The sequence below is a fragment of the Artemia sp. Qi Xiang Cuo genome, chromosome 19, assembly GCF_049724085.1.
Source record: "Artemia sp. Qi Xiang Cuo chromosome 19, ASM4972408v1, whole genome shotgun sequence".
Classification (NCBI taxonomy): domain Eukaryota; kingdom Metazoa; phylum Arthropoda; class Branchiopoda; order Anostraca; family Artemiidae; genus Artemia; species Artemia sp. Qi Xiang Cuo.
In genome coordinates, this window is record NC_142812.1 from 12,610,530 (window position 1) to 12,626,772 (window position 16,243).

Consider the following 16,243-nt stretch of genomic DNA (forward strand, 5'->3'; position numbering starts at 1 on the left):
TTGGATGTCAACATAAGTTCAACAACAATTGCTGGATAATTGATTCTAAAAGGACAGGATCACGTGTCTCTTTCTAGGCCAATCAGGGGATTTTTCGAAATGTATTGATCCACCAACGGGACAGGATTGCAGTGAATATAAGGAAGGATTTTTGCTATACTTCTCATTGGTGTCAGAATTGAATTCAAGGAGCGAGAACAGTTTGACCTTATTCATTAATATATATTATTAATAATGATTGGAATATTTACACTATTAGAATTTGATTGCGGAGTTGTTAGCAATGATACAAGAGCACCAAACATTGCGGTGGAAATCACGAGAGGGTCACGGCTTTGTCTGGAATGGCATGAAGTATATGCAAGATATGTGATATCTTTGAGCAAATTTAAAATGGAGGATCAATTATGCTTCGCTGCAAAAGTTAATATAACAAATTTGAATAGACTTCAAAGTGCTTTAAATGCAATAGTGAAGCATATCGAGGACAATAAGCTATATCGCTAATCGTACATGTACAATATATATTATTGTTGTAATTATACAATAAAATTGTTTCGAAATCGAAAATGTCACCCCTTTGGTAGAGTATTCTTGAAGTAGAACGATTCATTGTTAGTCTAGAGTCAACAGTGAGAGTGATAGGATTGAAAAATGGATAAGTTTGAGAAAGAGAGAATTAGATCGAATCTTGTGATTATGGAAAAACATTTGATTCTGGCTGATGATTATCTCGAGTTATCCATTCAACGGAAGATATTCTCACAGGGAACACTTGACAATATAATGAAAAGTGATTCACCCCCCCCCCATTGGACTATTGTATGAAACTTTTACGATATGACTCAAATGCTTATACTCAATTTATTGATATCTTTATTGAAACAAAGCAGAATAATATCGTGGATATACTTTTGAAAACATTTCCATAGATTCAATATAGATGGCTCCCCCTTCGAAAGAGGTAACGTCACAGAGTTACTCCTCTCCCATTCCCCTCTGAATTTATCAAACGAAGATCAGTTTCTTTTTAGCTGTGAGAGAGTTGACATCGGAAACCAAAAAAAAAAAAATGTTCCATGCATGTCCACTATGCCTGTACACTCTAGGCAACTTGTCACCATCTCAGAATTGTACAATTATTGATGACTATAATGAAAAGTGCAAATTATGCAATCCATGTAAATTACATAGAGGATATGCAGTACAAATTAAAGGATGTAATTCACGTCTTGAAGAGATTTGTGACTCTCACCCTAGAGGACATCTCTGCCCCAATTGCCACTATGACAAATGTGATCAGTGGGAAAATACTTACCCCGGTATGATTGGAAAGAACCCCAAATGTGATTTTAGTTTATTTCTACGATATTGGTATCGTCGTGGATTCAAATTATTTTGGAAGAAACAATCTACTCTGCAAGCCAATTATTGAGGTGATAAAAAAATTTGGTTTCCATTTAATCATTGTAAAAACACCACATATTGTGACAGATAGTCTTGCGATGTCCATTTGGTAGCTTGTGAGACGGATTCATCACGACAAAACACTGTGTGGAATATTGAATAAGATAGACAGATTGAAACACGTCAATTTCACAATATGAATACAAATAGTATCATTGACTATACAAAGAGATACGACAAGAGTGAAGTTGCATAATACTGTAGAAAATGGAGCCCTGACTTTGCAGCCAGTCAAGATCAATATACAGCGATTTCAAATTATTTGCAAGCATTGGTGCTTCTTGATAGTTGCCAATGCACAGAAGAAGAAATCAAATGAACAGTAAAGACATTGTTATTGAATGTATATATTTTACATTGATTAATAAACAAATTCAAATACATTTTTTAGCACTTTAGTCTTAGGGCACTAAAATCAATATTATACAGGTCTAAGAGGATATTTTCCACCATAAAGTCGTTCAGACGTGGATTGTCTACATAAATGTTAAGAAACTGCTTGTAAGTATAGCCGCGACATCGGAACACAAAATATAGTAGTGCATGGAAACCACATGTCTTAGTCGTCAGATCCTGCACTCTCTTCCGATTTTAAATAATAGTTTTGCCAGTACTCACAATCCAGATGTTGATATGTGAATTGTAGGATTTATAGGCTAGTCCGAGAGGATAAAAAACTTAAATTGTCTCCATAGCTTTAATGATGCACAACAAATGGCATGTATGCAGAGTAGACGGACTGCTATTAACAATGATTATGGTATTGTTGGCACTTTGAATTTTTCCAAGCTAGTCCGAGGGCAGACAATAGGATCTGTATTTGGAAATGTAGGGGGTCCATATTAATTACATTGATTAATTGACTGGTGTTCATGGTGCAAGGTCTAGTAGAACATTGCCTTCGGGAGTAATTTCCCAATAGGTTTCAAATTGATTTAGCGATATTAGTGCAATACTCTCTGCTAATGGGTCGGCAAATGTACACTCTAAATGCGCACTCCCCGTTCGTACTATACTCATATCTTGGGTGCCAGACAAATCCAATACAATGATACCATATGTTTTAGCAAACATTTCTTCGGTTTAGAATTTGCTTATTGCCAATAAGACTTTTGGGGAAGTTTGATGCGCTTAGCAAGGTGTATAGATTATTGTCAAACGATAAATCTCCTTTACGATTCGTCACCATATCACAAATTAAATCAACTAGATTATAACTTTTTATTGATTATAACTTTTTATAATTTATTATAACTTTTTATTATAACTTTTATATTTTATTTTTTATTAACTTTTTATTAAATCAACTAGATTATAACTTTTAAAAGTGCATGCCCATATCATTAACCAAAGATAGACTGTATGGGCTCAGCGATTGCTTGGTCACTGATCTATTGACACAAGGGAATATAAAATCCTTGACAGAATCGTGAAGTTCCAGTCGTATGTGCCCGTCAATTTTAAAGAACAATCCTTGTGGCCCATTGTCCTCGACGGTGTGAATGTCGGGGATCTCACAAGGATTCTCAAGCCATTTATAATTTTTACACGGCAAAGAGTAGTGAGACATTGCCGAGGGGTATAATGAGTTCATGTCAAGGAAAACTGCAGTAGACCTAACACCGGTGTCTGGTCCACTTGAACCTTTTGCCCAAACACGATCTCCGTGGAAAATATACCCCCCCCCCTAACCGATCCTTCTAAAAAGAATTTTTCTCTACAACACTGATAAACCCTATTTCCTTCCGACTAATTTTTAAAATCAAGTCGATCACCAGATGTGATGTGGAAAAATAGTACCCAATATCTAATCCAAACTGAATAAATTTGGTCTGCGTTTTTACAGACAATATCTAATAGAGTTAAAACGTCACTGGCCAAGTATAGTTTACAATAATTCCACCCATTTTTACAGCCCCCCTTAGCCCATACCCTCTCGGCAAATTCATATTCCTCTGCAGTGCATTCACTATTGGTAAGTGAATTATAAAAAGCTTCAGTTGGAGGTAGTTTCTCCTCGCTTAAACGTGCACCAGAACAGTAATAGTCATATGCATATTTGCCCTTACAGGTCAGTATGTCATACATTTCACTGTCTTGAAAGCGCTGTTTAAGTAGAGAAAAACTATAAAAATTGTCACTTTTCTGCACTTGAATCAATTGACTCAATGCCTTGGGGAAAAAACTAAATGAATCTAAAAATCGGATTTTATTCCAGTACGTATACCCGTTATTCACTACCTGCCATTTCAACTCGAGAAGCACCAGCTTCTCAGCTGATTTGGGGATAATATTGTAGGTACACGAATTGTTTACCCATGGACTATCTACTCTCTCTCCCTCCCTGTGCATACGTCCCAAAGCCGGTAAAATTTTATATCATAATTTAGATTTTGAATTAAAACCGGTATAAAAAACTATTGGCTGAAATTCACATTGCACGATTGATGTGCTACACCTCGAAAATTGCTACTCCCTGATGTTATTTCCTGCCACAAGTGATTATGGTACCTGACTTTCCCCTTCCCCCTCTTTTCCCCCTAGTCCCTTTCACCTTAGCCCTCTCTTCAAATTCCCCCTTAAAAACCCAGCATATTTTTTTATTTTTAATTGCCAGACAATCTTCTGTGGACAACAACATTGGGTAATGAGTATTTCTCCAACGAAAAATAGCTCCATTTGCAGTGACAATTAATTTATGTAATGCATTGATCATACACTTATTCTCGTCGAATGTCTCGACTATTTCTAACAACTGCACTGTTCTAGAGTTGTTTCCTTTGTGCTTGGGCATAGGAAACCGCAATAGCTTGATGTTCTTATATTCGATTCGTCAATCGAGTGTCGTTCACATCCACTAGCCTAGCTTCACAATCTAAAGCGATCTTATTGCTTTGCAGGAGCGTATTTTGAAAATTTTAAATCTTAAAATGGTCCTGTCACCTGAAACTGTTTCTACTGATTGATAGCCATGTCGCCTACAATGCTTCATATGATTCTGTAACTTTAAATCACTACTAAATTGGGACAGGCATGTTGGACAGTAGAAACGAACACCCCCACCCCTTTTTACCCTCCCCCAGAACTCTACTGATATCTGTAATTTGGTTAAAATGGCCAATTGTATTGGGTTCACTAGGTGGTGTATACTACAACCAAATCCAGTGCTTCACCATTTCAATTGACGGGCCCGTTACTGGGAAAAACGTCCCCTTTTTATCAGAACCTCCTCTATACCCAAATACAGTTTCACGTTGGATCACAGTAATACCGATATTAAAATGGGCATTGGCCCGTTCAAAAATATCAATTGACCTGAGCGTTACTTGAAATTTTCCCGCTAAACAAGAGAAATCTACAGGGGAAAAATCAGACCCCTCCTTCCCATGTACAGCCCAGTATTCCAAATTTCTTATTGTAGCGTTACAAAATGGAGGTCGGAAAGCTGATATGAGGAAAGCGTACATGAAACATTTTTGACCTGTTTCAAAACATATTCGTTGAACTCCCTGAAAACCCTCTAAATCTGGATGATATTTTAAAACTTTAGACCTTGCCCCTGCCCCTCCTGACCCACCTCTTAAAATAAAATCTTTTAAATTTACAAATATTAACGCTTAAATTTTCAATAAATTAAACCACAGACCCACTCCCGTTCTCATTTTAATTTTCGCAATACGTAATAATGTGGTCTATCCACTGCATAAAAACTGTTTCATAAATTTCCATATGAGGATAGACCACTAGCAGCTCGGTGTGTACATAATGATCGTACAGCTTGCTTTTGCCCTCGTTCAAATAAAATATTTAAAACAATTGATACCTTAATAGAGTCCCTACCCCCCCCCCCCCATAACTGAATTTGGTTTTCTAACAGTGCACGAATTTTTTCTACAGATACATGAACAATATCTATAGGGTCAAATATAAAATTCCCCCCCCCCCATAAATGTATTAAATTGATCCCCAAAGGTTGCAGCATAGACGACTATTGTATTTAATATCGAATTCGATTGATGAAAAACTGGTGGTCTTGTAAATTGTATATTGTTACCCTCCCCCTCTTGTATATTATCCCCCCTCCACCCCCACTGTGTTCAATAATATAGCTATGTAAATCCATCGAAGTCATTTCATTTGTTTGAAGTGGAACTATGTTCATGTAATCTAAGGGGGGAGGGTTCTCAGTTAACTCATTGGCAAAATCACATAAAATTTGCTATGTATTTGGACTTAGCAATGGTAAGTCCGAATCTGAACTACTTACATTACCTTGCTCTACTGTGCTATTATCTACATTGAAATTATCAATATCACAAGGTATTTCAACAGAGTTAACGATACCATGCCATTCGTTGATTGTTGATATTTCATTGTTCTGAATGTCACGAAACTCCATTGCCCCTTCAATGAGTTCATGACTTGTTTCTTCTTCTTCAACTGATGAGGGGGGAGACAACAAATATAGAACCAATCTAGTATAAAAGTAAATAATTTATTTTTAAAGTGTCTAAAACACCCTATTTTTAAAACTGGATTATTATTTACGTATTATTTGAAACAGGCTTAGTAGTAGTAGTAGTAGTAGCAGTATGCATATAGTAGTATTTGGTTAATTCACTGTTCCCTACTCTAACTACTCTATATATCCTGAAAGCTCCAATTTCCAACTTAAAATAAGATATTTACAATCTAAAACATGACATAGTAGGTTTTGATTTTGTTCAAACAACCCCCCCCCCCCAAAAAAAAAAATCATATTAATACTCTATCTGCTTTGGAAAAAAACGGGGTCTTTACTTGGTTTGGAATGGATAGTCTATCCCTTTCAGGCCATCTCCTGTCATTATACACAACTCATGCTGATAGAGAGTTGTTTTTATGATATCTGTAGAGGCAAGTAGAACCATTCGTTAATAAAGCAGTTTTTACTTGAGAAACAATATCGCAAAGATTTTGCTACTTACTATTGAAAATTATGACTGGAATATAGTGCCTTTTTTGGCTTCGCTAACCTAATTCAAGAGAACTTAGCAGGCTGAATGCATGCAATAATTAAACAATTCAAAAGGAGAACGTTATATTTCCTTTGAAAGAAAAAATCTATAGCGAGAAATAAAAATATAGAAACTTACAGTTAGGTCTACAGCTTACATGTTGGGGGCTGAAAGGACCACATTCTCGCCTTGCATTGATTGTGAAGGGCCCGGTAATGCGACCTTACAATCTTGTGTAACTACGGCAGCGATGTCACTGGCTTGCACAGATGAGCCAGTTGGGTTCACCATCGTATGAGCAGCCATTCACTCTTTCTTTAATTTTCTGCCAGGCTGCATTGGTGCATTTTTGGATTGGACTGTGGCAGGCAGCGTGGCAGGTCGATGGTATGGATCTTGTGTAGGCATCGCTTGTCTGTGGGGCCTCGGCCAGCGGCCATACTGTACAACTGACGCCTTCGCAGGGGTTTTATCATTAACCCTAGCTCTCTTTTCAGGAGGAGGAGGGCATTTGTCAGAATCGTCATTAAAAAGAAGAAAAAATTTAGTATAAAATAACGACCCCCTTTTACCGAAAAAAATTAGTACCCCTCTTCTACAGAATTTATTGTAAGGCATAATTATGTCTAGAAAGCATCTGCCATTGTCTAAAGAAGCCCCCCCTTATCAGCAAAGCAAAAAGTAAAATTTGCGAGAAATATACCACGACAGTCAGTAGCTCCCATTTTTAACATTTAGAGAAAAAATTAAGTACACTCCGTGTTGGAAATAAACCCGAAAAGCATAGAAATCCTATTTTTACACGTTTAGAAAAAAAATTATAAAACATGCTTAGAGACTCAACTCATATATTTGTACATTATTCCTCTAGGGTCAAAGGTTTACATAATTTAAAATGACCTGCACTTCAATAAACTTTCTCATAGTAAGTATGTGTCTTTTTCTTAACCCCCTCCCCCCATATAAACACTGAGTACTCAAAATGGAAAACAAATACTATATGAAACTATTTATTATAACTGACACCTGTCCCCCTAGCAATTCCGAGGATTTACTGTAGTCAATTTGACTGGAAAAAGCATCTTTTTAGTGAAACCATTTTTCTTGGCTATTCAGATAATAAGCTCAATCCGATTATTGTAATTGAAATATACATTATATGCATTTGACGGGTGCCAATAATTACCCCTATTTAAATCTTTACGGAAATGTTTAAGTCAAGTTAGCGGCTTAATGTCATAGTGGGAATCGGTATATTAATATCTTAGAGTTGACGGATGTAAGTTGTCACTTTTGCTAGGATACATGCAGACGGGTTGAAAATGCAGACGGGTGAAAAAGTCACCTTTTTCGAGAAATAGAATTATTTCCAATGAAAGAATTAAAATCGTTAGCGGTGGGGGGGGGGTTTACATGGTAAAATGAGTGTATTTTACGTTTTCTAACGACTGTAAATATCGCATAGTGGATATTTTTTTTTGTATTGGGGGGATGTACCAGAATTTGAATATGTTGGAGGGGGACTACAAAAAATGATTTTATTTGGAAAACCATAAGAAAATTTACTAAACAGAACTCACATTATTAATCGATGTAGCTAAAACTTTCATGTCAACAATATCTGATGTTCTCTCCATGATGTCTTGAGACTCTATGATAATTTAACCTCAACGCATGTCCATTATAAACAAAATCTCAAGGGCGAATTGTGATGTAAGGGAAACCTTACGTAACTCCCTGATTGACCAAGAAAGAGACACGTGATCCTGTCCCGTTGGCGGATCAATACACTTAGATTGGCCTAGAAAGAGACACGTGATCCTGTCCCGTTAGAATCAATAATCCAGCAGTTGTGGTTGAACTTATGTTGACATCCAAGAAACATCCAGCAATTGTTGTTGGACTTATGTCTACATCCATGAAAACAACAAATAAATTGACCAACACTCATAATCATCAAACAACCATCCAATAACCAGAACAGAAACCATCATATAACCATGAAAATGTCTACATCCAAGAAACATCCAGCAATTGTTGTTTGACTTAAGTCTACATCCAAGAAAACAAAAAAAAATTGACCAACACTCATAATCATCAAACAACCATCAACAAACAGAACAGAAACCATCATATAACCATGAAAACAACAAACAAACTGACCAACCCTCATAATCATCAAACAACCATCAACAAACAGTACAGAAACCATCATATAACTATGAAAAACAACATCAAATAACTATCAAACAGAACAGAACATGAAAAAGCACCAAATGATCAACCATCAACAAACACAACAGAAACACCATCAAATAACCATGAAAAACAACATAAAATATCTATCAAACAGAACAGAAAATGAAAAAAACATCAATTCATCAACCATCAACAAACACAACAGAAACAACATCAAATAACCATGAAACAGAACAATACCCTCTAATTAACATCAACACACAGACCAAAAACATGCATAAATTATGTTCGTCCCGGAGTAATACCTAGATCCCTACTTTAGTTTGTTATGATCATCCCTGAGAAAATGAATATAATAAACATGCAACCGGTATATTTCCTGTGGCACATAATACAAAATCCATATTTTTGTGGATAGGACCGTTTAACACTCGGGGGATTTGACAGAATTCCTATAAGAAATTTTTTTCATTGGCTCATATTTTCTTTACCAGCTAAATTTTGCATGTTGAAATGTTCTGGGGGAATTAATTGGGGACAGTTTGCTACCTTGGTGATCTTCAGAGAGGAAGGAACTGTCTAGAGGGAATTTGATGGGGGAGGGGTAGGTGCACTTTACTTTAGATGAAACTTCCACAGAGGAGTTTTTTATGCGGAGGGGGGTATATTTCATGGAGGATGAGGCAGATTTACGAATAATATTTTAAATAATGTATTTTAAATGATAATAAATTTCATTGGCTGGCTTCGGCTCGCCTTTAGTTTGCTTTTGACCAATAAATAAATTTGGGATGAAATCTAAAAAGAGGGATTTCAACACTTCCACGCGGAATAAATCGGCCGACAAGTAAGGCATAAAACACTTTTTTTCATTATGTCATGCTTGGACTAGGACTGGATACTGCACCCAGAAGCTTCATAACTCTATACCCTGAAATCAAAGTGGTTTTTCTTAGTTTTCGTTCATAATTTCAGTTTTTATTTTCAGGTGTTACGGTTCATATCTTAGTTCTTCAAGCACGCCAATGAGATATCAATCATGTCAATGGAATATTTGGAGAGAGCTCGACAAATGTTTAAATGAAGAGTACAAATATAGCACGACAAATATAGATGGAATATTCTTAACCCCCATGTAGAAATTGATAGTGGAATATGACCATCCCTTTCTGCAAATCACGGGTATGCCAGGGACTGGTAAGACCTACCGTTTGGTATTAAAAATGGTCCGTGTGTTCTTTGAACTTTGGCAGTTACACAGAGAACAAAATTCAAACGAAAAAGAATTAATCGTCGTTTATCATACTAACGAGAAGACAATACGATTTATTAAGGAAATGTGTCGGCGACAGGTCAAGAAACATATTGAACGAAAAGGGATAGATAATATGAAAGAAATTCCAAAATTAATGATATTTGTTGGTGGCAAGAATGCTCAGGATATTGATACCAAAAAATTTCTTGAAGTTCGTAAATGTGACACCAGAGCAAGATTTAAATTATTTTATGATAGTATAAATTATGTGGCAATTCCCATATGTGAGGGTAGAACATGGGAAATTGTTGAGGCAATGCGTCTGTCCAACTTCTGCTGATATACCTCGTATAGACATATCTAAATGTATGAAAATGTATACGCCTAAAGAAATACGTGTCCAGCCCTATGTATATCACCGAGTATATCTTACTGATAGCCTGAGATATACAGGCAGCATATACGGCCTTTTAAATCAACTTCATGCCAGGATCCTCGGTAAATATCCTCGGTACATATTTCAGTCCAGGATTTGGTCCAGGAACTCGAATTATTGGAGAAAAACTACAGATTATTAGTGTAAAGGACTACAGGACCATGGAAATTAAAGTGCATTAATTACTTTAAAAATTAGACAGAGGGAATAAAAAGAGATGAAATAGCCGTCATAAAAACTGAATCAAGGACGGATATGGTAAGGTCCATGGCAAGAGGCGTGGAAATTAAAGTGCATGAATTACTTCAAAAATTAGAAAAAGAGCGAATAAAGAGCGATGAAATAGCCGTCATCAAAGCTGTATCATGGACGGATATGGTAAAGTCCATGGGGAGAATTAAAGTGCATGAATTACTTAAAAAAGCAGACAAAGAGGGAATAAAGAGAGATGAACAAGCCGTCATCAAAACTGATTCATGGACGGATATGATAAGAGATGCATTGAGAAGTGATATGAAAGGGCAAGAAAGTCTCCATTAAAACACGCCTAAAATCTCCGAAATAAAAATAACTTAGAATTACTTTTTTAATTTAAAGATTATTTATCCTATAAGCAACTGATATAGCAAATTTGATCAATTGAGAATGGACATGAATGCATTCAGAATGTAGCAAACAGAAAGGGTCGATTCAGATCTATCCAGGATATATCCAGAATGAAGATTTTAAGGTAAGGGCAGCGAAAAATAGTAACTGAGGCTAAGGGTAAGGAAAAATAAAAACTAAGACAATGTATAAAAATAGTAAATAATTTAACCTTTGAGGTTCTACAAGGAAGAAAGATGATTTGCTCTCAATCATGATGATAAAAAGATGTGTCCCTATGACAATAATTGTATAACATATTTTGCTTCCTATTAGTGTTTCCTAGCTCAATTTCTTATTTCTGTACCTGTTATGTGTGTTTAGTTGTTATTTTCTTACTTGGGGCACAACAAAGTTCAGATAAAGTAATTGACTATATTTGAAAGCGTTCTTCCAACACATTTATTTGCAAAAAAAGCTTAGCCTACTAATAAATATCCCATAGTTTTCAATTACATCCAACACATTACTTTTGTAGAAACAATTTATACAATAATCTTTAGAAACATTTGTAGAAATGTATGCTTGTTTTTATTACAATAATTTCATTTTCCTTTTGAAAGAGTTCGAGCATAAATATTGGTAATGTAAAATTAAATGAAATTAATCTAATCTGAAACAAATTAAATTATAATGGATAATTGATTAATTTACCATATCCGTCCATGATTCAGTTTTGATGACGGCTATTTCATCTCTCTTTATTCCCGCTTGGTCTAATTTTTGAAGTAATTCATGTACTTTAATTTCCACGCCTCTCCCAATGGACCTTAAAATATCCATCCATGATTCAGATTTGATGACGGCTATTTCATCTCTCTTTATTCCCTCTTTGTCTAATTTTTGAAGTAATTCATGCACTTTAATGTCCACGCCTCTCCCAATGGACCTTATTATATCCGTCCATGATTCAGTTTTGATGGCGGCTATTTCATGTCTCTTTATTCCCTCTGTCTAATTTTTGAAGTAATTCATGCACTTTAATTTCCACGCCTCTCCCAATGGACCTTATAATATCCATCCATGATTCAGATTTGATGAGGGCTATTTCATCTCTGTTTATGCCCTCTTTGTCTAATTTTTGAAGTAATTCATGCACTTTAATTTCCACTCCTCTCCCAATGGACCTTACCATATCCGTCCATAATTCAGTTTTGATAACAGTTATTTCATCTCTCTTTATGCCCAGTTATTTCATCTCTCTTTATGCCCTCTTTGTCTAATTTTTTAAGTAATTCATACACTACAATTTCCATGGCCCTGCAGTCTTTTACACTAACAAACTGTGGTTTTTCTCCAATAATTCAGGCTCCTGGACTAAATCCTGGAACAAAACATGCACTTGCATATTTACCGAGGATCTTGGCCTGAAGTGGATTTAAAAGGGCGTGTATGCTGCCTGTATATCTCAGGCTATCAGTAAGATGTACTCGATGATATACACAGGGCTGGCCACGTATTTCTTTAGGCTTATACATTATCATACCTGTAGATATGTCTCCATAGGAGGTATATCAGCAGAAGTTGGACAGACACATTGCCTCAACGATTTCCCGTGTTCTATCATCACATCCGGCAATTGTCGCATAATTTACATCATCATAAAATATTTTTAATCTTGTTCTGGTGTCATTTTTACGAAATTCAAAAATTTCTTTCGTATCGTACCTGAGCATTCTTGCGACCAACGAATATTATTAATTTTGGAATTTGTTTTATATTATCTATCCCTTTTCGTTCAATATGTTTCTTGACCTGTCGCTGAAATATTTCTTTAATAAATCGTATTGTCTTCTCTTTACTATGATAAGCGACGATTGTTTCTTTTTCCTTTGAATTTTGTTCTCTGTGTAACTGCCAAAGTTCAAAGAACATACGGACCATTTTTAATATCAAACAGTAGGTTTTACCAGTCCCTGGCATACCAATGATTTGCAAAAAGGAATGGTCACACTCAACAATTAATTTCTACATGGGGGTTAAGAATATTCCATCTATATCTGTTGTGCTTATTTTTACTCTTCATTTAAACATGTGTCGGGCTCTCCCCAAATATTCCATTGGCATGATTGTTATCTCATTGGCGCGCTTGAAGAACTAAAATATGAACCGTAACATTTCCGCATGCAAAATTTACCTGGCAAACAGAATATGAGCCATTGAAAAACGTATAGGAATTCTTTCAAATCCCCCTAGTGTTAAATATCCCCTGGAAAATTCATTCCCGGAAGTTTACCTCTCCATGGAAAATTCTCCCTCTAGAAATACCCTTTAAGTGCAAAATAGCCCCGCCCCAAAATATGTCTGTATACTTCCCATTAACAAATACTATACGTAAATAATGGGCAAATTTCATAGGCTTACACGCCTCTCCCTATGAACTGTGAGGGGTCATTTTACCCCTAAAGACATACGAAAAAGAATCAATGTATCTCGTCCATAATAAACCAACTAATTAACATACTAAATAGAATATAAATTACTAATAATACAGCAGTTAATAAGAAAATTAACAAATTGAGCGAATTGAAAAAGTAAATTGAACATTTGGCTGTTACAATGACCACTTGTAGGGATCCTTTCAAGCAAATCATGGCAATGAATATATTTATTAGTAAAGCTAATAAATGTTAATAAAGTAAACAGTTACGTTATATTTCTTATTTCATGTTTTTTCCAATATTATGGTCGCCTTTCCTAAAATATACCCCCCCTCCATCCTGATTTTGATAGTCCCATAAATAACCCTAGGATACATACATTATTTTTTAGAATATGAATAACCATTCTTGCCCCCCCCCCCCCTCGTCCTTTTTTCTCTTTTTTTAGTCTCAAGTAATGTGAACAATTCAAAGCAAAACGATTGATTTTATTCCGATTCTTCTTTTGTCTCGTACAAGAAGAAGAAGAAATTTTGTTCGAATATTTCGCAGTATAAATTTGGAATTGAAGTATATATTCCTGGCTGCACTACTATTGTGGATTGGAGGTGTACAGTTCTGTGTAAAACGGGCCCGTAAGTTTATATGAAATTGAATAAAGAAAAGAAGGGGTTTATAAATTTGAATGTGAGGTGGTCATATCTTTTTTAAATAAGAGAAGTCGAGTCATTTCGAGTTTCGATTACATCAGTAGCAGCTATAAAATTACTCACTATAAGAAAGCTTGGGAAATGAGATTGAGGGGTCGTGATTGCAAGTTCAAATGCCTTAAATCTCTGAAATGATACTCTTGGTAAAGAAAAACAGTTCAACCCAAAAATATACATTTTCAGTGTTATAAAAACAACTTCTGTATATATCGGGCAAGTTGTTGAGCTTTTTTATCAGTTATATGGATAGTTACCGTTATGCTTCTGTTTACTTTCGATTCGCGTGGTTAGTGTGAACGCAACTTTTACGCTATGGACACAAATTTTCGAGTTGGCCGTTGTTTTCAAGAAAAATTATTGAGAAATTGGTCTAGAAAATAATTGAAAATTGCTGGAAATATTGCATTTTAATGAAATTGAATATTGTTGAAATAATTTTTTTTTCGGAGAAAAGTAGTAACAAAAGTGTTAAGCATGCTGGGCTTCACATATTATTTTTAAATGTTAGAGCACAGCAAATTGTGATTCTTATTGAAGATTAACGTAAACTTCATGGGCACTCGAGAATTAGTGGAAAGGTCTTTTGTGTTTGTTTTATTTTTTAAGCTCATCCTGTTTTATAGAAGTTTTATGTCATTTTCGTTTTACTCAAGTGTAACTTACGCTTATTATTTTGTCTTTGTGAATATTGTATCCTGGACTTATTAAATATGTCGGTAGTAGCTTTTTTATCTCTTTTTTAACACCGAATGGGCTTTAATAGAACAAAATTCTGTAAAGGTGCAGAAGCCCAAATTTTCTCTTAAACTGAATGATGTTTATTTGAACAAAGTTTGGTGAAAGTGTGGAAGCCCTTAAACTGAAGCCCGAATTTTATGTAGCACTGAATGTATTAGCAAGAAAAAGCAAGGTGAAGGTTCAGAAGCCCTATAGATGAAGCCCTGTTTATTAGAAGAAAACAAACGTGAAGAAGAAGCCCCGTCTTTTTTTTACAATCGAATGGTCTTTATTATAATGAACTTTGGCGAAGCTGCAGAAGCCCTAAAGAATAGAAACCCTCTCAATTTCCAATTGAATGAGCCCTTTTTGAAATTTCTATAAAAACCTTATATGCCCCCAGGGCATAACTTACAACTCTTGCCCTGAGGGCTGTGGGGGGAGGGGTTGTCATCCTTAAAGACCTAATTTCCAAAAATTTCAACTACGTTGAATAAAATGGCTATCTAAAAATTTGTATTGGATGTGTTTGAGGAAAAAGTGGGCGTGAGAGGGGGGTTAATTGCCCTCAAATCATTTTGGACTATTAAAAAATGGCACTAGCCATTTGAATTTCAAATCGAATCTGCCCTTTTTCAAGTTTCTACGACAAAGATTTCAATAAAAATCTTGTATGCCCCCAGGGCATAGTTTATAACCCTTGCACTGAAGACTGTGAGGGGAGTGTCCTGCTCAAAGGTATAATTTCCGGAACTTTCAACTGCGTGGAACAATTGGCTATCTCAACATTTTGATTTGATGTGTTTGAGGAAATGTTGGGCGTGGAAGGGGTGTTAGTTGCCTTCCAATCACTTTCGACTATTAAAAAGGACACAAGTCACTCCAATTTCCATTCGAATGAGACCTTTTCGAAGCTTCTACGACAACTATTTCGATACGAAGTGCCCTGGTCTAAAGGAAAAAAATAAATAGTACATTGTGCCAACATCGTTCTTTACTTTGGCAGCGCTATTGCGCTGCCCAAAATCGTATGGTTTTTATTAATTTTGGCGAAGCTATAGAAGCCCTAGAATTCTGAAAACTACTTTAAGACAATCATAAATACTACTCTCATTCCTAAAAGTGTATTGCTTCACCTTACTCCTCCTCCCCCCGAAAGATTAACATACAGCCCAATATAGATATTATAACTGTGTAATGCAACAGCAGACGGTTTTAACACCTGATTTATTAGCATATTAATATCGAGCGTTACAACCGTGTCGCTATTGAACAAAAAGATAGGGAATACGTATAGTGTGGGCTCTATTTATCTTGCTTACATCTTATCATGCACTATGTAAACTTCAAATTTCTACCGTTGTCCGAAATGCGGCATGTCAATTTGAGACCATCCCTTTTAACCTATATTTTTTTGGCAAACTTGTGAAGACTAC

General features: G+C 35.7%; 1 long non-coding RNA gene across 1 annotated transcript in view; it reads left to right on the plus strand.

Moving 5' to 3' along the window:
• Nucleotides 1–13,269, plus strand: part of LOC148940512 (uncharacterized) — a 28,929-nt gene extending 15,660 nt beyond the window's left edge. Inside the window, exon 2 of the long non-coding RNA XR_016143369.1 lies at nt 9,652–13,269. This is a non-coding gene — a long non-coding RNA (uncharacterized LOC148940512). The remainder of the gene's footprint in view (nt 1–9,651) is intronic.
• Nucleotides 13,270–16,243: the final 2,974 nt, after the last annotated feature.